General features: G+C 43.9%; 1 protein-coding gene across 4 annotated transcripts in view; it reads right to left on the reverse strand.

Annotated features, from left to right (window-relative positions):
- The window catches only part of Atxn7l1 (ataxin 7 like 1), a 249,318-nt gene that overhangs the window by 52,925 nt on the left and 168,988 nt on the right, over window positions 1-27,405 (reverse strand). The gene's annotated exons all lie outside the window — the stretch shown is intronic.

A 27,405-nucleotide genomic window follows, 5' to 3' on the forward strand; every position in this document is an offset into this window, starting at 1 on the left:
CCTAGTGTCACCCTGCAGACAGCTCATCAGAGGCCATAGGTTGTCCAGGGCAGTGAGTGAGCAGTTACAGGATTCACAGAACAACACATGGGGAATTCTCTAACCAGTTCCTCTCTCTACAAAAGGAGCACATGAATCAGAGGGACCCACGGGACTGAAAGGTCCTTGAGAGCTAAAAAGTGGCTCAGTCTGCATCCCTTCCTAGGACTGAGGGGATCATCTATTGACAAATGCCCCTTGTGTCTTTTCTAGGACCCACTGAAATTCAGGGCCTAACACACAGGAGAAGACATCAATACCAGAGTTAGAATCCACAGATATGAATGCATGGCTAAGCACAGCTTCCTGGCATTCTACAGAAAATTCCAGGGCTCTGGGTAGACTTGTTCATATCCCATCAGCTCCCAACAAGCTGACACAATGGGCAGAGGGAGAGAGTGATCAGGTCAGCAATTGCATGAAGTAAAGTCCTAGCAAACACCCTGCATGGTGGTTTAAAAAAAAATTAGATTAGTCATGGGAAGGTGTATTCATTCTTACATTTCCACATGTTTTTACAATATATTCCAATCAATCTTAAACCCTCTATCACTCCTTTCCCTTCTACCACTCTTCCCTAAACAATCAACAGATTTCATTGTTCTATTTTCATAGTTGCAAACAATCTATTTCAACCATGTTCATCTTTTCCCATCATCCTCTTGGTTAGTCTTCTTCCCTCTTTCTAGTATTCACTGTCAGGGTGATTCTAAATTGTTTTCAGGTAACAGATTAGATAAAAGCTAAGGACCCCAGAAAAAATGTACCTTGATAATACCCCCAAACTGCACATGTATACAGCAAAGAATCTCTAAACCTAAAAAGATATTTCCTGAAGTCTCTAGTCCTGTCAGGCTCTCTTGTGCCTTGAATATAATGAGTGCTCAATTAATATGCATTGAGGAAATAAATGAAATTATAATAGATGCCCTGAGGCAAGAACAAGAGATCACACATCTGGATGGACTGTGATAATGGAAAAGATGAGAGGTGAGGATGGCAGATCATATTCTTTCTGTAGCCCAGAGTGGTCTCAGGCTTTTCTCCTTGGTCAGATGTTTCTGAATGCTATATCTGGCACCTGACCTGGTGGAAGGAAGCCAAAGCACCCCTGACTATCAGTGAGAGGAGTTTGAGGGTTTCTCAATGCTCTCATACTAATGGTCTGCCAGGCTGTCTCAAAGCAGACAGATTCTAGACTTGAGATGAAATCAGAATTGAGTGGAGGGAGTGAATTTTTTAGGACCATCTGATGGTTGGATATTTCTCCCTACTCAGTGTTCATATACCGTTTCCCCACAAGTACCTTATGGAGCGATTTTTCTCTTCATTGACTCAGAGTAGACCTTGCATATATGCTTAGTTCCCAGAAGCTATCCCACCAAGAGCGAGTTTGGATGGTGTAGAGAACTCATGGCTGAGAGCTAGGAGAACTGGGATCAGCTCCTGCAATCCTATATGGTAAGGTGGATAACCCTGAGCTCACCACTTAAGCCTTGGAGGTTTCCATGTCCCAATGAAATGGGTCCATAAGTGGCTTCTAAAGGCCTCTTCCCACTCTATTACCATGAATACAAGAGGTGCATATATCTGCTCCCTTCTCCTCTCATTCCTCATGCTGCCTGGATATTATAGCAATAATTACAACTGAAGCATTAAAATATTTCACTTGGGCAGGTTCTTCCTTGGATGAATTCATCCTTTGTAAAATTGGACTGATGTTTTACAATCCCTGTGAGACAGACAGCCGCTAGGTGATGCCATCCTTCTCACAGCTGAGTGGCTAAAGGAGACCCAAAGAAGCCAGGTGACTGCTAAGGTCTTTACCAAGGTCAAGGCCAATGGCTACTTAAGGAATGGGGTCTTGGGCATGAGCCCAGCTACTTCTCAGGAAGATAGGAAGTAGAGTATACTACGAACAAGATTTGAAACCAGGGACTTGGAATGTGGCTTAGTGGTAGAGTTATTGAGTAGCATGCATGAAGCTCTGGGTTCGATTCCTTAGTACCATATAAACAGAAAAGGCCAGAAGGGTGCTGTGGCTCAAGTGGTAAAGTGTCATCCTTGAGCAAAAGAAGCTCCCCAGGCCCTGAGTTCAAGCCCTAGGACTGGAAAAAAAAGATTTGAAACCAGAAAACTAGGAAATGAAGACTCACTGAAGGTTCAAACTGGGTCTTAAAAAATCAACTGGTAGTTTGCCAGGAACTAGTGGCTCACACCTGTAATCCTAGCTACTAAAGAGCCTGGGATCTGTAGGATCATGGTTCAAGGCCAGCCCAGAATACACATCCATCTGATTGACATTTTTCCATTCCCATCTCCAAATAATCAGAAAAAGCAGGGCTGGAGGCATGGCTCAAGTAGTAGAGTGTCAGCCAAGCAAGCAAAGGCCCTTTGTTTAAACTCTTGGTATCAGAAAAAAAGAAAAAGAAAAGAAAAAGAAAACAAACTTGTCTGATCTCTTTTTTGAGATAAAGTTATCAGTTACCAAACCTAAAATCCGGTGGTTGAGACTGCTCTTCAGAATTTTTTTGTTGTTGTTGTTGTTCAGCAGTATCTATTTTGGCAGAGCTTTCTGATTCTACAGTATGAATGATTTTTTTAAAATCACACCTCTTTCAGATTTTTGAGGGAGACTTCCCTCACCTGCTATTACCTGCTCAGAGCTGGTTAGGGTGTATAGAAATATTACTCAGCAGCCTCAATAACAAAGATGAACTTTATTTTGCTAAACTAGGGGTTAAAAATCATTCCAGTAAATAAAAATGAAATCACAAAATCATAAAGAAGGATGGACTAAGGATGTGTGTGTGTATGTGTGTGTGTGTGTGCGCGTGTGTGCGTGTACACGCTTATATTGGAGCTTGAACTCAGGACTGGATACTCTCCTTTAGCTTTTTCACTCAAGCTGTGCTCTACCACTTGAGTCATACATCTACTTATGGATTTTCTTTTTTGGTGGTTAATTGGAGATAAGAGTCTTATGGATTTTTCTGTCCAGGTTGGCTCTGAACGTCAATCCTCAGATCTCAGCTTCCTAAGTAGCTAGGATTACAGAAGTGAGTCACTGGTGCTGGCCTGGACTGGGATTTTAAAAACATCTTTCCAGAAAATTCTGGTTCATGATTCTGACCAACACATCTCTGTTTTTTTTTTCTTGGATTTTATATTTTATCCTCATAAATCCTTCTTAAAGGGTCAAGTGAAAAAACAACTTGCCTTATGAAAATATTCGTTAAATCATGAACATGGTCCTCTGCCCTGAACCGATTTTTTATTTCGGGGGAAGGAGAAGTTGTATAATGTGTGATTTTTTTTTTAAATTTGTTTTTTTTTGTTGGTCATGGGGCTTGAACTCTAGGCTTGGGCGCTGTCCCTAAGCTCTTCAGCTCAAGGCAAGCACTCTACCGCTTGAGCCACAGCGCTACTTCCGGTTTTCTAGTGGTTTATTGGAGATAAGAGTCTCACAGACTTTCCTGCCTGGGCTGGCTTTGAATCGTGATCCTCAGATCTCAGCCTCCTGAGTAGTTAGGATTACAGGCGTGAGCCACCGGTGCTGGCATAATGTGTGATTTTTGTACTGCCATAGCCCAAAGCAATATTTTTTACTTGTGAAACTTCTTGTTCTGATTGAATTGAATCTAGTACTATTTTAAGGACTCTCAAGATGAGGTCAGCATTTCTCTTCTCTGACCCATGGGAACAAGCTTGCCTCCTACTGGTGCAGGTGAGAAAGGCTGTGAAAGAATTCAAAGTGGTGGAACTAATAGGGTTGGTGATCAGAGCCTCACTTGGGATAATCAGCAGCTAAACTTTTGAAATGGCAGAACTGATGTCCTAGGGCAAAGTGGCAGATCTTACAGAAAGACTCTCCATTCCTATGCAACCTGGTTCTCCAGTATGCAAGGCACCTGTTTGTTAATGACTTACACAATGGGTGGAGAGTGAGGATGGCTGGTGATGAAAGATGGCAGGGTTTTTCATTTCTTCTTAAAAATAAAACAACAATATTGCTGTGAAGCTGGGTGTTGGTAGTTTATGTCTGTAATCCTAGATACTCAGGAGGCTGAGATCTGAGGACTGTGATTTAAAGCCAGCATATACAGGAAAGTCTGTGAGACTCTTATCGCCAGTTAACCACCCAATATTTGGAAATAAGAGCTGTGGCTCAAGTGGTAGAGTGCTAGCCACCGTCCTTAGGGACAGTGTTCAGTCCCTGAGTTCAAGACTCAGGACTGGAACAAAACAAAATCCACAACAAAACAAAACAAAAAACATTGCTGTGTTGATGAATTTCTCTGGGTTAAGCTTTTCAGATGTGTTTTACAATCATTCTGACATAAGCCCTGGCATACTTTGGGTTTAATCCTTTCATGCATTCGTCAAGTATCTACCTTTGGTAGATATCTACAATTATTTTAATTCCATTTGCCATGTCCAGAGTTTATATGTCATATTAGTCAGTATTAAAAGTATTTTTAAAACTAGAGAAAGAGGCATTTCCTCTAAATTTTTCCCAATCTTTGTAAATGTTCATAACTATATTAACAAAATTAATCAATTGGTACTTTGGGCTATTCTCAAACAACATTATTCTATGTATACATTTCTAATTCCCACTTGCTTGCTATTTTAAACAGGTAATATTCAGTCATTCATGTGTTATTTTCTTGCTGCCTGGGATTTTTAAAAGCTAGTTTATTTACAAAATGATTTAGAATTATTTTAAAGTGAAAGACTTCAATATCTCCTAACTCTTGCTATACAATTTATTTTCTGCCCATGTGATAGAAAGCCCAAATAAACTTTTGTGCTAATGTTAAATATAAGAACCACTCACCTACTGAAGAGAAACCAGAAAATCACAATTAGAATGCCACACAGATTTAATTATCAGCACATTAAGAACAATCTTAGTGAATGATGTCAGATCTCTGGACCTATCTTCCCCATCCTGTCTGTTAGCCACCAGTAATAAAAGTTCATTAAGATTAGTCAAGAAATGTACTCATTATCTTACTCATGTAACCGTAATCCCTCTGTACAACATCTTTTGAACTCAGGGACTGAGCACTGTCCCTGAGCTTTTTATTTTTTATTTTTGCTAAAGGCTAGTGTTCTGCCACCTGAGACACAGCTCCATTTCTGGCTTTTTGGTGGTTGGTTATTTGGAGATAAGAGTCTAACAAACTGTCCTGCCCAGGCTTACTTTAAACCACAACCTTCAGATCTCAGCCTCCTGAGTAGCTAGGATTACAGGCATGAGCCACTGGTACCAGGCTTCAATTAAGAGTTTTCTGTGTTCTTAGCTATATTCTCTGCTATACACTTGATTTACTTTATAGCATTTAATTCCTGTAACTCCTTAAGAGATGATGTTAGTCTTTCTATTCCACAGATGGAGAAACTGAGGCTTATGAACAGAAGTTTGTTGCCAAGCTGGGCAATACTAGATCTAGGGATGTCTTCAGAAACTATGTCTTCATTCTGAGCTCTCCCACCTTGATCTTGGAAGACATAGCTATTGACAAAGAGAATCTAGAAGAGCCCTTTGTGGAGCTCCTTCCCACTATGGCATTTTACTAAAGTACCTGACTCCCCTACAGAAAGGAAAGAAAGTGTCAGTCAGTAGCCCCATGAAGCAGCCTGAGACCCCAATCTAATACCTCAATCAAGTCCCAGGACCAAAGATACAATGACCCAAATCCTTGTACTTTTTTTATTTCTATGGTAGGAAGTCCAGGCCAAACCTCACCAAGTTGCCTCTTTCAAGACCACTTACTTCACCCTGTACTGCCTCTACCTCTGCTGCTAGTCCTGGGGGCAATCCTGGCACTGACTAAACAGGGGGCTTGCAAGCACCAGCTCTCCACATTCTAAGTCTGTTAGGAGAGAGAGTCCTGCTGTCTTCACAATTCTCTCCCTTCCTCTTGTAAGAAAAACGCAGTTCTCAGGCTGTTCCGCTTCACTAGACCCTTCTCTTTCCCCTGCATTTATTCACTGAGATGTTTTCATGCTCATAGCATCAATGCCCTGTATTTCATCCTCAGCACAGACGCCTCCTGAATGGCTGAGTCGGCTGCAGACATCCAGTGTGGCACTTGGAACCATTTTTAGAAAGAACTTGGTTGGGAATTTTCCAATATGGTTTTTGAGGGACCCAGGCCTTCCTCGTAGACTTTGAGCACCAGTTGCCCGTGGCCTGTCACAGCTGTATAAGCAACCTTGGGATGGCGCCAGTACTTGGCCTACTCATTTGACAGTGCTGAGTCTTGTTCAGTCCCCATCCAGTGGGCAGGTGCTTGACAAGTCATTAGCTAGGTTCTATCTCATTGGTAGATCCTGTCTGGTTTAGCAGCTGACATCAAGCTGCATCCCAGGAAGGACCCTGAATTCTCAGGGGCCTTGGTCCGAAAGCAAACTGGAATGGGAAGGGGAGGAGGCAGAGGATGTGTGCCATGCTAGGTGTGCCTTGCAACTGCTCTGTAAGACAGGCAGGCATTCCTTTAGGGGGAAATAGAAGCAGACTTCATCTGGATAAATGTGCTCAAAGTCACAAGTTGTTCACAGTGGCTAGAATCTGGGCAGTAGTCTCCCCTATATGCAAAGCCAGGCACTCAATAGAGCACCGTAGTGGTTGGAGGGAGGGGACACTGAATTAGCTTACAGCAGCAAGGGGGAAATAAAGACAGGCAAACCAAGGGACGGAGGCAGGAAAGAAAGGAATGGCAGGCAGAGCCAGGTATTTCTTGTACCAGGCTTGCCTGTGAGATTTTCTGAAGTGCTTCTTTCCCTCCTCCCCTGGTTCAGACTAGAGTATCTCCTTAAAAGACATTGGGACTTAAGAAATTGGGGAAATATTCCTCAAAGAATAAGCTGCTTGTCACCAACTGGCTTATACTCTTACCCACTACCTACTGCTGGACAAAACCAGCTATATCTGGTAGTGCAAATGGCAGTGTAGACAAGTGGCTTGCACTGCTCCTACCAGCTCAAGTCCCCGAACCCTGGGCTTCAGGTTAGTTTCTCAGCCATCTGGTCCCCTATGCCCATTTATGGAGCATTTCTTGAGTGCCTACTGTGTATCAGGCACTGCACAAGCTACTTTCTGCTTGCCAGCTTGCATAATCTACCCATCAACTGTGCAAAATGGGTTGAGACTATTACAGTGGGAGAAAGCAAAGCTTAGCAAGATCATGAAACAAACAAGAGCTTTTTTCCTTCATTGTAGTTTTCTTTTCTTTTTGTCTTGTTCTCTTGTTTATCTGTTTTTTTTTTTTTTTGTGGGTAAGAGGGATACAGAAATGGAGGGATAAAGGGTGAACAATTGCAGCAGTGGTACTCACTAGACACTAGGTTGAAAATGAACTGTACAATTTGTAATGGGGACAGGAGGAAAAAAGTAGGAGAGAGTGAGGAAAGGGGTGATATTATCCACAAAGAAATGTACTCATTACCTGACTTATGTAACTGTAATCCCTTTGTACATCACCTCTATATTAACAAAAGTTTTTAATTTTTTCCTAGTCCTGGGGCTTAAACTCAGGACCTGGACACTGTCCCTGAGCTTCTTTTGCTCAAGGCTAGCACTCTACCACTTGAGCCACAGCGTTACTTCCAGCTTTCTGTTTATGTGGCACTGAGGAAGCAAACCCAGGGCTTCATGTATTGAGGCAAGCACTCTACCACTAAGCCACATTTCCAGCCCACATTTTTTTTTAAAAGAATGAAGATTTTTAAAAGATATTAATGCATTTGGAAATTAGGGGGAGAAAAGATTATGAAACAAGACCAAGGTAACATAACCTTCTGCAGCTGGAAGGAAGGAACATAGCCTTCTGCAGCTGGAAGGAAGGATTGCCCAGGCTTGCCTGGCCCCAAAGTCAACACTCTTCTCATTAGGCCACTCTGTCTTGGATGTTCCTTTCTGCTACACTTTAGAAAGGCAAGTTCCCTGGTGGGTCTGAAGAAAGCATTTTCCATTTTCAGAGCTGCCCTGGGACATATCTGCACAGCCTGATAATGTATGATCCTCTTATCTTGGTAGCAATCCTCCTCCCACCTGTCCTTCTATTGGTGGTTTATATTAAGGTGCAAATTCCTGGTACCAGCCATGGTTGAGTAGGACCTGGGGAGTCCCAGGGATTTTTCCAGGACCTGAAACATTTCCATCAGCCTCTAGGGATGACCTAGACAGACAGTCTAGCTAGAAGGCAAACCCACAAGAAACAAGCACATGTATACATGGCCCAGGAAGGGGGGCTTTTAAAGGATTATATATATTTTTTTCCTGGAGAGCACCCTGATGATAATAACAGGAACTAAAAAGCATTTATAACCTTTGATCTGGTAATGGATAATGTTAGTTAAAACAAACAAAAAGACCATAAGGAAATAAATCAAAAGAAAAGTTCAAAGATATTCTCAGCAGCAATGTTTGTGGTAATAAAAATACTACAAACAACTTGAATAATCTAGAATAAGACAATCGAAAATGACAGGTATGAGGGTGATCTCAATCTAAGGAAATGTGTAAGTGAAATAGCATACCCAAGGCCACAGGAAAATGTAAAATATCACAAATACGACAGAAATATCCATCTTTACTTTCTTAAAACACTTAACATAAAATATGAAGATGAGGAAAAAGAAGGCTAGATATATGATAGATGGCTTAATAGGCTCTGTTTTTGTTTAAAGATAGATGGCTTAATAGGCTCTGTTTTTGTTTAAGCCACTTAAAGCCACACAAGGAAAAAAGATAGAAAGAGACAGACTGCAAAAGTACCAAAGTACTCTTTAAACAGAAAGGGCAAAGGAGAGGAAACAGGTGTAAACATAAGATAGGAAGGAAAGAGAAACACAAGTTAAGTTAAACCTCTTCATTCATTCACTCATTTTGAAAAAAGCATTTCCTAGGCAACTCCCTTATGCCAGGCCCTGGAATATGGAGCATGGGGTGTAAGACACTGTCATTGCTGGACCATCATAATATAATCATAGTGTTCCTTCAAGGTGGGGACAGTACCCTCCCTATCCCTGGCTGACCATTGAATTAGTCATTCTGAATGGCTGAAGAACAGACAGGGCTCTCTGAAGGCAGCTCTGCCTGGAGGACCAGAAGGGAAGACACCCACGGGTCCCTGAATCCTTCCACCTCCAGCCAGAGCTGTGATCCTCTGAAAAACACTAAGCTTTTCAATACTTCAGCTGCTCTCCTGAGTCTCTATCCCCTACCCTGGTGGATCTAACATGAACCTCTACCTGCAAGAAATTGACATTCTCCATGGGTGTAATCCCACTCAGCAACTGTCAAACAGAATCTGTACATGTAATAGTAGTGTTAACAGGAGGAGCCATGGCTTTGGTGAAAATTGGTGGCTTCCAGCTTTCAGATAAACTGTTGGAACCAAACTTAAGATGGTACAGCTGACATGATCTCTACCCCAGGGACACTGGGAGGCTTGGGCTACGGTATCTTTGTGGAAAAAGTACATAAAGTGGTATTCCTAATGCTAAAAACATTGGAACAAAGCTGGACACTGGTGTTTTAGACATGCTGAGAACTGAGGGCCAAAGTTCAAAGTCAGCCCAGGGAAAACTAATCCAAACCAGCAAAAAACTGGACTTGAGGTATGACTCAAGTGGTAGAGTACCAGTCGTAAGTACAAAAGCTGAGCAAAGTATAAGGCTCTGAGCTCACACCCTGCTACTGACACAAAACCAACACAAAACAAAATAAAACAGGAAAAGATATTAAATAGCCTGGCTACATGGGTGGCTCACACATGTAATATACTCAGGAGGCTGAGATCTGAGGATTGGGGTTTGAAGCCAACCCAGTCAGGAAAGTCTGAGAGACTCTTATCTCTAACCACTAACAAGCCAGAAGTAAAACTGTGGCTCAAGTGGTAAAGCATTATTAGCCTTGAGCAAAAATGCTCAGGGACACCACCCCGGGTCCTGAGTTCAACCCTCAGGACTGGCACACATACATACTGGACTCAGACTTCCCAAGACTGTCTTGTGTGACCACTAGTGGCCCTACCCAAACACCTTGCCTACACACATAAAAGCCTTATCTGTCACAGGGCATGCCTTCTATGGCCCACAGAAGGGAACCCTGGTGGTAGGAAGCAAAGGAAGTTGCAGGTTTCATATCAAGATTCAGAGGGCAACTGGTGCTCCTGTTCTTCTGTGATAGAAGGGCTAGGCCCCTCTATCTATCTATCCATCCATCCATCCATCCATCCATCCATCCATCCATCCATCTATCCATCCATCTACCTACCTACCTACCTATCTATCCATCCATCCATCTTTTTTTGTCAGTTGTGGGACCTGAACTCAGGCACCCGAATCTGTCGCTGAGCTCTTCTTGCTCAAGGTTAGTGCTGTGCCACTTGAGCTACAGCTCTACTTCTGGTTTTCTGGTGGTTAATTGAGATAAGAGTCTCATGGACTTTTCCTGCCCGGGCTGGCTTTGAACGGTGATCCTCAGATCTCAGCCTTGTGAGTAGCTAGGATTATAGGTGTGAGCCATCGATACCAGCTTCAAATCTGTATTATAAAAGCAGGTTCTAAGGTGATTTTCATGCTCTAGTAGCTTTGGGAGTCACTGGAACTATGGACCAAACACCACTGTCTCTGGAATCAGAAAGATCTGGGCTCAAATCCCAGCTCTGTCACTTATTAGCTCTGAGTTGAGCAAGTAACTTAACCCCCTGAACTCCAGTCTCCCAATCTGCAAAAAAAAGTCAATGACAAGCAATGATGTGATAGTTACAATTGGGCAGGAACTCATAGGGCACCCGGAGTCCCTTCTCAGCATGTCACATCCTATTACTGCTGCTTCACTGGCCTAGGTGATCTATGCCTGGACACACCTTAAGGGCAGGTATTCTGTTCATCTGATATCTCTGACATTTAGCAAAAGGTCACAGGCTAACCAGCCCTTACTACGTTTATTGGCAAATAAAGAGTGTTAAGAGGTGACTCCTGAAGTGTCAACTCATCCTAGTTACTTCACATAGGGTACACGAACAGGTAGGCTCCTTTTTCCCCCCATTTAAATCACAGGTTGTAGCTTTCCTACGTAGAGAGCTCATAGCCTTTTCCCTGAACCTGGATTAAAAATTTTCCATTTATAAGAACCTTACAGGAGTGCACTATTTGAGGAATACAGGCTGAGGAGGAGATGCCATCAAAACTTTATTTCTATCAACCTCCAATTCAGATAGTACAGGAGCCCTACTCCATAGACAGGACAAAGTCTTCCCTCAGGCTAAGCTCAGTGTCACTCAGAGCCACTCACCGCACAGGCTGTCGTGGTCCTGCAGCAGCCACTAACGGAACCATTTCTGTTCTCCTTAGAATGGCAGTTGGCAGTGGCAAACAGGAAGTTGTCTTGAAGCAGGGTGTGGTTGTGTCTGTCAACATATGCGTGTGCACACACACACACACACACACACACACACACATTCCCCCCCCCCCCCCCCTTTCCATTCTCTTCTTTTGGAGGAAAAAAGCTTGAGTTATTTTAGTGAAAATAAAACTTTGTGTATAGTTTAAGATAAACTACCACTTGCATACAAACAAAAGTCCAGGGTAGAATGGGGCCCTCAAACATCCCAAAGCTCTATCTTCCTACTGTCACTCTCTCACTTGTGGTATTTAGTGAGGAAGTGTGTGTGCATGCATGTGCGAGTGTGTGTGAGTTTTCCTCTTTATTCCTCTATGGGCACACAGGAAACAAAGCTCTAGTTAGAAACCAGGCCAAACTCACTGCCAATCATCCCAGTGAGCCAGCCAGTCCACTAGTGAGCCAGCTACCGCGGTTTACTCCGAGCCCAGGTTTACTCTGGGCTCAAGATTTCACACTGGAACCCCCCTTCCCCATCCACAAATAGAAAAGAAAGAAGTTTCAAGCCATTTGTGCAATGGAATAGAAATCACCTGAAACATGTCTCAACACAGAATACATAGAAAGATGACAAAGAAATAACAATTACTGAGTCTAGAAAGGCCTAAAGTATCTATCACTTGAACTGCACATAAATACTGCAAAGTGGGGGTGGTGAGTTGGTAGGGTTCATTAGAGCTGGCTTCCCACAGCTCTGAAAGGTGTATGATAAAAATTTCCACTCCCCTCTTTCCCAGACCCGATGCTTATTCCTCCAGAAGGGCTGTCCAAAATAGCCTGGTCCTCAACCCAGCCTCCTACTCCTGACTCTGCGACGCAGCTGCTCACCCCGCTGCACGCCTCAATCCTGTCCCTGCTCCAGCTCCTGCCCACAGACCAGGGGCCTTGTCTAAGCTAAAGCTCATCTCAGCACAGGCATCCTGGGTTGCCAGCGTGCTCGGCCTGCCAGGCTCTGTCTTCCGTGACCTGTGCCCAGCCCCACGCCACCCTGGGTGGTGACCGTGCCCTGCGCTCACACTTACACATCCCAGGGAGGCAGCTTTGCTGTTTGGAAAAGGAGGCTGAGCCAGCGACATGCTGGGCAAGGCCACTCGTGCTAGTAGACGTTTCCTGGCTCCTGGCTGCGGGCCCTGGCCAGTCAGAACGCACCACTTCCCCTTTAAGAGAGCACGCCCAGATGAGATTAAGGAAAGGCAGAAAGAAAAGCCCGGAACAGTCAGGGGTGTATCCAGAGTTTGGCAGATGAACTTGGGTTTTCCTGAACTGCTCTCTCTCTCTCTCTCCACACACACACACACACACACACACACATACACACACACACACACACACGAGATGTGGTTAGAGGTAGGGCTTCCTAGATGCTGTCTGTGTGGAGGGTGGGGTACTGGATGACCCCTGGCAGCCCCCAGGATGGTGGTCACACTCTAGCTGAGTGGGATCTGGCTCTCAAAGCTGTTACTGCCTCTGCCTGGGTCCTGGGTGCCCTGAAGATGCCTCTGGTTTCTCTGCTCCCTCTTCTACCTGGGTCTGCCCATCCATCCTGAGGGGCAGCACCTTACTTCAGTACCCCATACTATGCTTTGGAGAGACTGCAGAGGTAAAATTCTTTTGTGGGATATTTTTACTACTGATTTCAGCAGTAAGTTCTTATGCATTCTAGATATCTAGAAAGTTTATTTCCTGATTATGGCAAGACAGCAGATTGGGGGCAGGGGTGGGTGAGTAGGTCCTATAGTTCACAAATGGCTACCTATGCTTTCCTATACATGGAATATGCAGAATACATACATCCAGTGAGACAGAAAGCAGATTAGCAGTTGTCAGGGGTTGGCTAGGAAGACAGGATTTTGAGCAGTAACTGTTTAGTGGTATAGGGTCCCTCTTGGGGGTGATGATTACACAATAAAGTGAATGTAAATGCCATTGAATTGTGTAATTTTTTAAAATTTTGGTGCTAGAATCAAACCTAGGGCTTTTTGCCTACAAAGCATATGCTCTACTATGGAGCTACACCTCTAGCCCTGTATCTTTGAAATGGTTAAACTTGTTACATGAGTTTCATCTTAATTGATAAGAGAAAAAATGGGGTTAGAAGTGTTGCTCAGGCCAGGCACTGATGGCTCACACTTGTAATCCTAGCTACTGAGGAGGCTGAGATCTGAGGATCATGGTTCAAAGCCAGCCCAGGCAGAAAAGTCCGTGAGACTCTTATCTCCAGTTAACCACTAGAAAACCGGAAGTGATGCTGTGGCTCAAGCGGTAGAGCACTCACCTTGAGCTGAAGAGCGCAGGGACAGCGCCCAGGCCCAGAGTTCAAGCCCCAAGACTGACCCCCTCCCCCCGAAAAAAAAAAGTGTTGCTCAGTAGTGGAACCCAGGCCTCAATCCCCAGTACCACAAACAGAACAGTAACAATAGCAAAACAGCTCCTGTGTTTCATTCAACATTATTTTGTAAAATCTGGTGTTTATATGAATTGTATGTGCCCCCCCCCCCCTTTTTTTTGGTAAGGAAAACTAAAAGTAAAAGCAAATCTCTGGCATTAACTCTCCCAGAGAATCTCAGACCCAGGGAGGTGGGATCATCTCAAATGATTCTCCATAAACCAGGCAGCCTGCTGGCTTGTGTAAGGCAGCTCCCCCGCCCCCCCCATCCCTTTCTTGACAGTGTAACCAAAGCTAGACTCAGCAAGTCTCCGGGAGAATTATTCAGGGACAGAATGATTTTGGATCTCTGGGTTCTTGGCTTTCTTTTCTGCTCTAGCAGAGAGAGCTTCTTCCCAGAATTAGGGGGAATTAATCAATTTCTAAAAGGGGGGCCAGTTTGTGGGTCTATGTCTACCACTCATTTCCTGGAATAGAATCAGTGTGGACAATGAGATATGAGCCACCCGCCCACCCATCTCAGACTGTTTTCTGGGTCATTTGCATGCAACTCTGGCTGGAGATAGAATGCTCCCAAGGGTTGGGCTGGGAGCCTTGTTCTCTAGATCTTAGGTTGGCAGGTCCTAAGCACTTTTCCCCCTCCCAGGGGACTGTTGCAATGCTAAGCAGAAACACAGATGAAAGGGCAGGTCTTGAGGTCTAGGAGCTTGAGTCTTTGCAGAAACAAGAGTCAATACCTTTCCTAGTACCTGTGCTGATGCTCCAAGAGGACCTGCGGGGTAGAGATGGAAGCTTCTCCAGGGGCCAGCTCTCCCTCTATAAGCACTCCACTCCAGCCCTTCTGGAGCTCAGCCCAGCCCTCCATAGTCCTGTTCTCTCTTTTCACCTCAGGGTCCACATTATAACCACGTGGCCCAAGTTCTCAGCCAACAGGTGGCTTAAGATAATAAGATGTAAAATTCATGCTCTCGTCTTTGAGGAGCAGCAAGTTTAGAAGCATAACTAAATACAAAAACAGGCAGGGGCAGCCCAATTCAAACATGTGCAAAGGACTTGAATAGACATTTTCCCAAAGATGTTATACAAATGACTAATAAAAGCATATGAAAAGACACTCTTCCTCATTAGTCATTAGGGAAATTCAAATCAAAACCACAAGGACCACTTTATGCACACTAGGAAGGCTATTTTTTTTTTTTAAAGGATGAATGACAGGCTCTGCTGGGGGCTGGATAGCAGTGGGAGAATGGAGGGTGAATGAAGGTGGATAGGGCCAAAGCAGTTGATTTGCATGTATGAAAATAGTACAAGTGAAACCTGTTGAAACAGCTTTAAGAAGGGGAGTTGGGTAAGGGACAGTGACGAGGGAGGAGAGGTTGATAGAGATATGTTATATTCCATGTATAGGTGTGTGGAAATATCATAATGTACTGCCCCATACACTAATGTATGCTAACAAAAATGGTTAAATGAAAAGAGCAAGAGTTAGGATGTGGAGAATATTTAACCCTTGTGCATTGCTACTGGGAATCTTGAAAATGAACTATACAGCTACTGGGAATGGGTGACACTGTCCAAAATGAAATGTAGTCTTTATCTGACTTATGTAACTGTAACCCCTCTGTACATCACCTTTACAATAATTTGTTCCTCAAAATATTGAAAATAGCTGGGTGCCAATGGCTCACGCCTGCAACCTTAGCTACTCAGGATGCTGAGATCTGAGGATCATGGTTCAAAGCCGTCTGGGGCAAGAAAGTCTGTGAGACTCTAGTCTTCAATTAAGCACTAAAGAAGCTAAAAGCAGAACTGTGGCTTAAGAGTGCCAACTTAGAGTGAAAAAGCTATGAGACAGTGCCCAGGCCCTGAGTTCAAGCCCCAGTATATGTCCCTTTCCCCCCCCGCCCCCGGAACTACTGAGCTGGGTACAGATGGCTCACACATGTAACTCTAACTACTCAGAAGACTGAGATCCAGAGGTTCAGGCTGGAGCTAGTCAAGGCAGCAGAAAAGTCTATAAGACAACATTTCCAAAATAAAGAAGAAAAGCCAGCAGAGCCCCAGCCAAGCAAGCAAGTACCCTGAGTTCAAAACCAGATACCAGGACAAAAAAAAAACAGAATTAGGATATGATCTGGCAAGTGCACTTCTGGGTATATACCCACAAGATTTAAAAGCAGGATTTCAAAGAGTATGAACATAATAAGCATCATTCAAAATAAGCAAAAGATGGAACCAATTCAACCATCCATTGATGGATGAACAAATAAACAAAATGTGCGTGTTTGTATGTGTATGTGTGTGTGTGTGTGTGAATCATCCTTCAAAATGATGGAAATTCTGATACATGCTAAAGCATGGATGAATCATAAGGACATTATTTTAAATGAAATTAGTCAGTCATAAAAAGGTAAATACTGCTTGCAAGATTCCACTGATGTGAAGCACCTAGAGTAGTCGCATTCATGTACAGATGGAATCATGGCTGCCAGCAGTTGGGGGAAGGAGAGGAGTTATTTATTAACAGGTTCAGTGTCTCAGTTTTGCAGGATAGAGTGTTCTGGAGATGGATCGTAGCTATTGCATAACAGTGTGAATACGCTTCATGCCATTGAACTGTACTCTAAAAATAGTTCAGATGGTAAACTTTATGTAAAGGGTATTTTATCACAATTGAACTTTTTCTTTAATTAAAGAGTTAGTGGGGTATCTCATGCCTGGGAAACTACCCAGGAGACTTATCCTAGGATTGTGTGGTTCAAAGACAGCCTGGGCAGGAAAGTCTAGAGTCTTATCTCTAATTAACTAGCAAAAAGCCAGAAAGGGAGTTGTAGCTCAAGTGACAGAATGCTAGGCCCTGAGTTCAAGCCCCAGGATTGGTACACACACAAATAAAAACACACACAGAATTATCCTGATCCCAGTAATTCTACTCCAAGGTATATACTGAGATAAAAACAAGTACTAAACAAATCTTGGTACACAAGAGTGTAGAGCAGCACTACACACCCAAACCAAAAGGTGTAAACATCTAAACAAATGTCCATGAATGGGGGAATGGGGGAAACACATCTGTGGTATAGCACTATGGAGTACTGTTCAGTCATAGAAAAAAGTGTGATATATGGCCACAACACAGAATGGGATGAGATTCTATCATATAATGTTTTGAGATTCCTCAGAAACATGATATTAACCAAAGGAAGTCATGCACCACAGGTCATATAGACTGTCTGATTCCATCTATGTGCAATATAGTTGGCAGGGGCTATGGTAGCAGGAAAGAGTATATCTGCTCATGGGCATGAGGTCATTAATTTGGAGTGAAGAAATCTCTTGGAATTTAGATAGAACTGGTTGCACAGCATTACAAATATATTTAATGCTAATGAATTGTTCAGTTTCAAATGGCGATTTGCTGGGCACTGGTGGCTCAAGCTTGTAATCGTAGCTATTCAGGAGGCTAAGATCTAAGGCTTGCAGTTCAAAGCTAGCCCAGGCAGGGAAGTCTATGAGACTCTTCTCTCCAATTAACCACCATCAAGTTGGATGTGTAGCTATAGCTCAAGTGGCAGAGTACTAACCTTGAATTTAAAAAAAAACAAAGAAATAGTACCCAGCCCCTAAATTCAAGCTCCGCTACACACACACACACACACACACACACACACACACACACACACACACACACCACACCACACACAGAGCTAATTTTAGGCTACTGTAAATTTCATCTCAATAATTAATAATAACAATATAACTCTGAAGAAAGTAAGGTCCAAGATAATCCAGAAACAGAAAAATCAGTTTTAAAATAACCAAGAGTTACTTTCAAAACTCTGCTTGGAGCCACATAAAGAAGGCAGTTTCTTTAAGTGAGGGTAATTAAAGTGACCAGCGGGAAACAGCAAATAGGTATTCTTACCACAGCAACTCCCAAACACACTGCTGATTTGGGTCCATGAAGTGCTCGTTCGTCTTAAATAACAAGAACACCCTCCCTAACCCTCCCACCACATATTGCTTCCAATCTGTGCCCTTCTTAATTCCCATGTAAGGATCACCTTTGGTTTTATATTGATAACGATGACAGGTGGTTGCTATATTTTATTAATGTTTTTACTTGATAAAGTAAATCCCAGTGCAAACAATAATGTTACCACCACACCACTCACTCATGCACATACATGCATGCACCTCAGTCAGGTTCCATTAACTATTTGCAGATGGGATCCTGGGGTACACTTGCCTTCAGCCAGTCCTATCATCCCTGATACAGTCTCCACTTCCATCAAAGAGATCACCAGTCTCCAAGGATCCAGATCTTAGACCTGGAAATTGGGACCGACGGAGTCAACAGGTGAGAAGAAACTTCTGCTGGCCCTCTTCCCAACACCCTTGCAGGCTGAGCCTTGGCTTCTCTAGGCTCCATGTGGTGGTGCTCTTCAGGGCAGAGACACCTAATGGTGCAGGGATACGCTTCAGTGTGACCACATATTAATCCCATTCCCACCCTGTGGTGTCGTCATGAGCCTCTTCTACAGGACACTTCACTAAACAGATGTCCCCCTAAACCTCTTTCTCCAGGCTAAATACCCACAATTGCCCCACTTTTTTGTTAGCCATGGGGCTTGAACTCCGGGCCTGGGTACTGTCTCTGAGTTCTTTTGCTCAAGGCTTCCACTCTACCACTTTCAGCTACAGTGCCACTTCTGGTTTTCTGGTGGTTAACTGGAGGTAAGAATATCATGGACTTTCCTCTCCTGGCTGGCTTTGAAGCACGATCTTCAGATCTCAGCCTCCTGAGAGCTAGGATTACAAGTATGAGCCATCAGTGACCCAGCTTCACAAGTGTCTTTTAAAGCCATTATTCACAAAAGATTGTCTCCACTCCTGACTTTGACTCTGTATGATTCTGTTTTCCTCAAATTGGAATCTAGAAGAGAGTGTCTAACACATGGGCTTGGTTAGCTCCCCGCTGTTTATTCTGGACATCATTCTCCTATTAATAGGAGATCAGTCTAGATATTTTATTTCTTCCAGCTACCTCACCTCTGTTTCACACATTTTGCTACAAGCTATGTAGATCCACAGGGATCCTTTAAAAATGTCACTACATTGGATTCAGTCTACTGCTCTAGCCTGTGGGGATCATTCTGGACATTGGTCCAAATGTATCCATTTTCCCTCCCAAATCTTCCACCTGGGACCTTACTAAGTCTATCATAAATGCCACTCTTCTTACAAATTTCATTTACTGTAATCTTCGTTTACAGAAAGGAAGTGGACAGGCCCAAGTGTGCACAGTGACTTGTGGTATCACCCCTGAGGTGTGGCTATACCAAACCTCTTGCCATACAGGGCAAGTATGTCCCTCATCTATTTTCTGGTAGGTGTCCCCTGGGTGACTTTGACAAGTTGAGCTAAATGATAGCCCTCTTGGTGAAGTGTAAAACACACTGAACAGGGCACTACACATGGTGAACAATCAAACGTTGCCTTTGTTACTATTGATAGGAAATATAATAATACTGACAATCAAAAATGGTTCTCCATGTTCCCCATCTACTCTTCTTATTCTTGGCCCACTGCAGACATTAGACAGCTGAAATCAAAAGGAACCTTGGCCTCAACAGCTGGAGCCTCCCTCCACAATTCCCATGGTCCCCTAGGTTGATGGGAGAGGCAAAACAAAGCTGAAAAGTGGAGCAGGTTATGTAAACATGAAAGAGCAGTGCTATGATTAGTGTTAGGTAACTTACAAGTAACTCAAAGTTGCCATTTCCATCAGCATTTAAAAACCTGCCTGGTAAGCCAAAGAGGAACCTACAGGTGTGTTCAGGCTGCCAGAAATGGCTTTCAACACAAGGCAGCTGGATGGACAACAGCAACGGAACAGATTTCTATCTCCATTTCTGGCAACAGCCTCCTCTCCTCTCTCATTTCAAACCAGAGCAGAATACGGCGTATAAAGAAAGGAATGGGTCTTCTTCCCCACACGGGTAAAGAGGCTCCTCAGTCCTCAGGAACACGCTGTCCCTTCACCACTTGTTGAGATCAGGACCAGAGTAATCTACAGCAGGGACCGGAAGGTGGTGAAGGGCTTTTATCTCTCCCTGTGACTTAGCCCCAAAAGAATTCTAGGCTTCCATCCTGGATAGTGGTTTCTAAGAACACCAGCTTTGGGCTATGATATTCTCAAGGCAGGCCCTTGAGCATTCAAGCTTTGGGCTGTGACATTTTCAAAGTCAGAAACCCTATCTTCTCAGCTGAGGATGTTTGTGTTCACAGGGAAAAAATGATCTTCACTAAGAAAAGATCTTGGAAACATTTTGTAAAGGGCTTCCAGAGGCCACCTTGGCTCCCAGCAGCATCTCAGGGTCAAAATATCCCCATAACAAGAGAGCTGCATGTGGTTGGGTGCTGGTGGTTCAGGCCTGTAATCCTGGCTACTCAGAAGGTCGAGATCTGAGGATCAAAGATCAGAGCCAACCTGGGGCAGCAAAGTCCATGAGACTCTTACCCCCAATTAACCAAAAGAAAAATGGAAGGGGCACGGTGGTTCAAAATGATAGAATGCTAGCCCGAGGAGAGCTTGGGGACAGTGCCCAGGCCCTGAGTTCAAGCCCCTGAATGACTAAACACACAAAAAATGAAAAAAATAAAGGAGAACCATATGTCCCTGGGAAAACTTCAGGGTTAAGATGGGAGGCAATGACTGATACAAAGAAGTTTATACATTGAAGGCTGGTTTCCCAACTTCCAGGGAACCTGAGGGCAGATTATAAAAACAAACATACATATATGTAATGGTTGGCAAGACACGAAGACCATTCTGCCAATGAATGAATTAACAGATCAGTGAGTTTGTCCAGAAAGGTGTTGGGAGGAACAAACCAGGAAGGGAAGGCAACCATTTTTGGAGCCTAATGTCCACAAGTTACCCTTGTTTAACTGGCTCTACAATAGCATCCCTCAAAACAGGCAGGCTGCTGGAGTCCCTAAAAACTATCACAGAACACATGAAAGGTAACTCTGTTGACTCAGAACTTCCCTGCTGGCCACTTCCCTTGTATGACTTTAAGACATATTCCTATCTTTCCCTCATGTTTTCTCCTTTGACTATGCAGGCACACAGAGATGGTGCCTTGTTCCGTAAACTTCTAGACTAGGGAACAAACTCCCTGGTGAATTTCTTTTCTTTTTTTTTTTAATTGTGAAAAAACTGTACAGAGGGGTTACAATTACATGGGCAACTGGGTTCGATTCCTCAGCACCACATATGCAGAAAAAAGCCGCAAGTGGCGCTGTGGCTCAAGTGGTAGAGCGCTAGCCTTGAGGTGAAGAGCTGAGGGACAGCACCCAGGCCCAGAGTTCAAGCCCCACAACCGGCCAAAAAACAAACAAACAAACAAAACAATTATATGGGCAAGATAATGAGTACATTTCTTTTTTTTTTTTGGGTCCGATCGTGGGGCCTGAATTCTGGGCCTGGGTGCTGTCCCTCAACTCTTCAGCTCAAGGCTAGCGCTCTACCACTTGAGCCCCAGCGCCACTTCTGGCTTTTTTCGTTTTGCTTATGTGGTGCTGAGGAATCGACCCAGGGCCTCAGGCATACAAGGCAAGTGCTCTACCACTGAGCCACCTTCCCAGCCCATGAGTACATTTCTTATCAAGCATTGTAGCCTCCTCCTTTGTTTCTCCTTCCCATCCCATCCTCCCCCCCCCCAGCCCTCCTCCCCCCCACCAAAGTTGTAAAGTTTGTTTTTGACATAACAACTTATATATTTGCAATAACTAGTATATGTCTGAGTCAAGCAGAAAAGGTCAGATAAGTTGATGTTAGGGAAATGAACCCTAAGATAGGTATCCCTGGTGAATTTCTTTTTTTTTTTTTGGGGGTCCGTTTGTGGGGCCTGAACTCTGGGCCTGGGCGCTGTCCCTCAGCTCTTCAGCTCAAGGCTAGCACTCTACCACTTGAGCCACAGCGCCACTTGCGGCTTTTTACGTATCATAGAGAAAGAACATAGTTTGGAGAAAAGAGGCCTTCTAACCTCTAATATGAAGGCAGCTCAACTGCACTGTCCTTCTCAATCTGAAGTGTAGTAAGGCCAAGGTGAGGGCAACCTTCTGATCCTGACAAATAGCAAGCCTTGCTCAGTCCGGAGTCTATGCACTGACATGGAGTAGTTGAAGTAGCTAGCCTGAAACAATGTGACTACATGCCAGGGTCCAGAACATCCCACTAACTAGCACATGGGTCTGATGACCCCACTGCAACATCAAGCACAACGCTATATTTGGCTGGGAATTCAACCCATCTCCACATTCTGTCTGGATGGCCTAAACCTTCCAGGGATCTTGGACCCTGTCACCCTTGGCTTCCCAGTGAATGTGGGGTAGGTAAAACCACTTGCCTGGGGCAGAGAGGAGTCAGACTTAACTGCTCCATGCTATTAAGGGGCTAGACATGGGATCAATTACAATCAAACAGCAGACTCATCATTGAGCTGTCTCCCAGTAGGAGGAATGAAAGCGAGGAAGGAGGATATTGATAGGCTTAGGTGACCTGCTTTAGGACAGCTGAGAGGCACCTGTCACTTCTCAAGGCTGGCCAATTTAAAGGCAAAAGTCTAAGGAGAATGAATGGGAAACATTCCAGTATCCACTGTCATCTCTTCCAACTGCAAAAGCAAGGTAAGCCAGTCATGCTCCCTTCCTGTCTCTTGATTGACTCAGACTATATGGTTATTTGCATGGTGAGGTTGGAGCCTCATGATTATCATTAAGATGCACAGAACTAACACACACTTCAAACCTGAAGCTTTCAAAATATGGGCCTCAAATACCCATATCAACCTGAAGGGAAAGTCAAGGGGAAAAAAAGGGATCCCCACCACAGAGATGATGTGAGGCAGCTTAATTTGGCATTGCAGGGGATTGCCAGGGCATTGCAGTCAGTTCTGCTGTTCTGCTTGAGGCTCAGATGGACAATGTCAGGCCTGATTTCCAGCTCCCTAGCTCTGTGTGTGAGTCAGGCCTTATCTTCAGCCTTTTTCTGTTGGGACCAAAGGACTTGACTAGTTTTGCCACCAGTTCTGTGGGCTGATGTGTGAATGCATAGGCATTCTCTAAATGGGAAAAGACCAACGCAAGCCAGCCTTATTATGTTTCTCTGCAAGGTTAGTGGAGACAAAAAAAATTACACTTTTATACGGATGAGAGAAACACGGAGGAGAAAAAGAAATTTGCACTTGGCAGCACTCAAGTAGCTATAACTACGCCAAGCACCAGCCTAAAGGTCACATTTACTACTTCGAAAATTTCCATTCTCCTTTGAATTGGGGTGAGGGGGTTTGAGACTTCCCTCTCCTGTCTGTGTGGAGCCCTCTTGGGAGATCAGAGCGTGTTGCCTCCCATGTAGGCCTTCCAGGAAGGTCTAAAGGATGCTTAGGGCTTTCTCCCCTCCTTTTCGATTTGTTTGGTTTAAAATATTTAACCCGAGCCACAATGAAGTGTCTCATTTACAACATTCTCCTGGACCATTACACTGGGACTCCACACTCATTATGCTGATGAACTTACTACTTACCCATGCAAATTCCACGAACAGCAGCCTTGGAGACAGGAGGTGCTCAAGGTATGCTATCAAGGCTGATTTAATTATGCAGCCATTCAGTGGGCAAAGCAGAGCAATTTTTAGCCAACCATTCTGGTAAATATTATGGGAAACCCTTTTATAGAGTGCTAATTCTGGCCTGGCATTTTCTTAGGTGCCCAGTTTTAGTGCTCATTCAAACATATAAGGGGCTCTCAAAGATGGTGTCACCAGGCCAGATACTCACAGGGATCACGCAATAGCTGGAATGCCATCCCGCGGTCTGTGATCAATGCTAAAAACATTATCAACATCTCTAGTAACAAGGTCAATTTTGGTGGAGACAAACTTTACAATCTACTAGATTCCCTAAAGTCATTCTTTGTCACCTCCCCCATGACCCATTCCTGGGCAGGCTGTGGGTGGCCCAGATGACAACTGATCCTGCAAGTTTGACAAAAACAATCATTGAGAACTGAGTTTGGAGGTTTGAAACAATACCCAATCACTGCATTCTCCCTCTCCCAGCGTCCCAGAGGAAATGGCATCATCACTTTCATTTTACTTCACTGGTGACTGACCGAAGGAAAACAACACCATCCTACTGACAACCGTCAGGCTATCTGCTATCAGCACCAGGGCAACACACTATGGAATGTTCTCAAGTGACCGCTCAGAGAAATTAATTTTCAAGAGCGATAATAACTTTGTGCTGCACACTCATTTGTTTAAGTGCAGAAGCAGATTTCATTTTCCACAGTTGGAACAGAAACTCTCATGCATTCCCCGTTTCTTAAAAAAAAAAAAGTCTATAAATAACCCAGGACCAGCAAAATTATGCAAAACATCCTGTTAGAAGAAGAAATGTAAACTAAAACCACTTACAGAGAAACTCAGGCTGCCAAGTTAATCTGATGCTACGACGACTGTAAACATGTTGTACTTTTGGAACCTGAAGTGATCCACATTAGCACGATGCCATCGCAGAAAGAAAGAAAGAAAGTAAAAACAAAAACAAAAACAACAACAAAAAAATCCCACAACAACGGGGAACCGCAACAAAAGCCCAGCCCCAAAACAGAGCAACGTGATTCGATATTCTGCACGGTGCACAACCCGGCAGCTGACCAGCTGCAGTCAATACCAGCTTCCCTCACTAGCACACGCCAACTGTTTTGACTACGGGCACTTGTTAAACACAGAGTTTCAGGTCCTACCAGTTGGACACCAGAAGTTCATAGAACTGACCCAGCGCCAAGAACAGCAAGCACAGAAAGTGAAACGGCTGCCTACTGCCCCGTGAGAGTGTTTTGTTAACTGTTTAGGCAAGTCCCAGAGCAACTACCTAACAAGAATTAAATAACAAAAGAAACAGATTACCACCTTGAAGGATACTGAGATGTTGGCAGAGGCTGGACAGACTTCACGCCACTTTATTGGTGGGGTGGGTGGGAGTATGTGGTGGTGGGGGGCGGGGCGGGTGTCATATGACACTGCTTAATTAGCAGAAGGAACTGGGTGCTTCCTTCAAGCATCTTTCATTTGGGAGATTGATTTAAGAGATTTTGTAAGTGCTGAAGTTTTGCTTCACATCTGGGGGTGGCAGTGGCATTGGAATCTCAAAGTTGGTAAATCCCATAGGAGGAAAAAGGGACGTGCTGGCTGAATTTCTTAAGATGCCAGGAAAGGATACCCAAGTACACTGCTGTGTGTGTGGAGGCCATTAACACACAGGATGCTGTGTGTGTGTGTGTGTGTGTGTGTGTGTGTGTGTGTGTGTGTGTGTGTGTGTGTGTGTGTGTGTGTGTGTGTGTGTGTGTGTGTGTGTGTGTGTGTGTGTGTGTGTGTGTGTGTGTGTGTGGTGGAAGAGGATGCCCAGACAGCAGTTTAGGTACCCCACTTTGGATGAGAGCTTCTAGAGCTTCTAGAGATCAGCTCTTCCCTAGTCAGGCATGGAGTCTCTACCCCAGACAGTGAATAGTCTTTTCACCTGGCAACACAAGATTAAAAAAAGAAATACTTCAATCGCTTAACAAGATTTCCTATTTCTTACCCCAATTGCATACAGTGGCATTTAATTTTAGGACCAAGACATGCAACCAGATGAAATGTTAGTGTTACCCGAAGATTTGAGAAAACTGAATTCCAAGAGAACTGGGGTGTGAATGTGAGAGGTATTTTAAATTACTGAGCAGATTAAAACCTGAAGCTCCCTATCTCTTTCCAGGTTCCCTATTCATCCCAATCTATCTTCCTCTGTCTGCCTGCCTGCCTGCCTGCCTGCCTGCCTGCCTGCCTGCCTATCTATCTATCTATCTATCTATCTATCTATCTATCTATCTATCTATCTATCTATCTATCTATCTATCTATCTATCTATCTATCTATTTGCCTATCTGATCTCTTTATCATATAGTAACAATTAAGAATGCAAAAAAGATGGGCTCTATCATTGTCTGGCTTTTCGAGAAAGAATTTGCAGATGCCAATACCACACACAGAGGTGTTCCTTTCCATACTGGGATAAGCTTCAGACATCTGCTCTACAAAGTTACCATTTCAATGTCAAACAATCCTGTCCACCTAGTTTGCACTCAGTCCTTCTCTGATTAGATTGATTTAGCCACACACCAACCCTTGGATTTGCCAATCCCAGTGTAAGTACTGGATGGAGCAGAATGGCCTGTGTATCCAAGGTATGTGGTCTCACCTGTAGAAGAGTTTGGCTTAGCATACAGTGGGGAGGATCTCTTCAACCTATGTTTCAAGGTTGGGCCTTTGCTAAGTCCTTTCCAACAGAGGCCACTAAAACTATTGAAACACAGGAACAGTCCTTTTGTCTATTGTCACATTCCTTCCTCCATGCCAAGAGTACACTCATTGCCTGAAAAGGGGTGATATTACTCTTATTGTATGATATGCTCAAGCAGGCTTATTGCAGGGTTCATTTCCTCTAAGGGAATTAGAAATGGGAAACTGCAGATGGTGCAGATTTGTGGGGATAATGAAGATATTTTGCAGGAACTGAAGACTTAGGGCCAAGACCTAGAGTCTCTAGTATAGAGTTCAGGAAGGGAGCTGGTTAAGAGTTAATAAAAAGATAGCACAGGAAAAAAAAAAAAAAAGATAGGACCAAAGGCCAGGGAAGTACAGTCAAGAGAGATTTTACACTGATTGTCACCAAAGCAGCCTAGGCCACTGAGACTAATTGAATCTACTTGCTCCTGTGGACGGAGAAAGCTCTGTGGTTATGTGGGATGTATATGTGGTGTGCCTCTTGTGGCTTGTAAACACTCTGAAGGGGGTTATTTGAGGTTGTTTTGGTAACCACATGACATACGCATCCTTGCTGCCTGAAAGAATATGAGCACAGGGTAAACCAGAAGTCTTGGCAGGAAAACTTGTTTGCTTCCAAGATACAAAGTGAGTAGAATATTTCCAGGTAGCCTGTGACTCCTCTGAGCATTAAGTCCTTTTTTAACAAAAAAGCAAAAGGGGCTGGGACAGTGGCTCAGTGGTAGAGCGCTTGCCTTGCATGCATGAGGCCCTGGGTTCGATTCCTCAGTACCACATAAGCAAAAAGAAAAAAGCCGGAAGTAGTGCTGTGGCTCAAGTGGTAGAGTGCTAGCCTTGAGCTGAAGAGCTGAGGGACAGCACCCAGGCCCAGAGTTCAGGCCTCACAACCGGACCCAAAAAAAAAAGAAAAAGAAAAAGAAAAAAAAACCCAATAAAACCCCCCAAGCTCCCCCCAAAACCTAAAAATAAAACCAAAAAGTAGGGCACATAATTGGATAGAACTAGCTTGTTTAGGGAAGGCAGAGTAGGCTACTTAAAATCAGGAGGGAAGGCCATCAAACTTCTAATATTTAAGGAAAGCTAACAGATCTATATCCACATAGCATTTTGGAAAAGAAAAATTTGCTGTGGTTGGAATCAATGCACCTCACAAAAAACAGGTCC

The sequence above is a fragment of the Dipodomys spectabilis genome, unplaced genomic scaffold (genome assembly GCF_019054845.1).
Source record: "Dipodomys spectabilis isolate Male_0828 unplaced genomic scaffold, ASM1905484v1 ptg000089l, whole genome shotgun sequence".
Lineage (NCBI taxonomy): Eukaryota > Metazoa > Chordata > Mammalia > Rodentia > Heteromyidae > Dipodomys > Dipodomys spectabilis.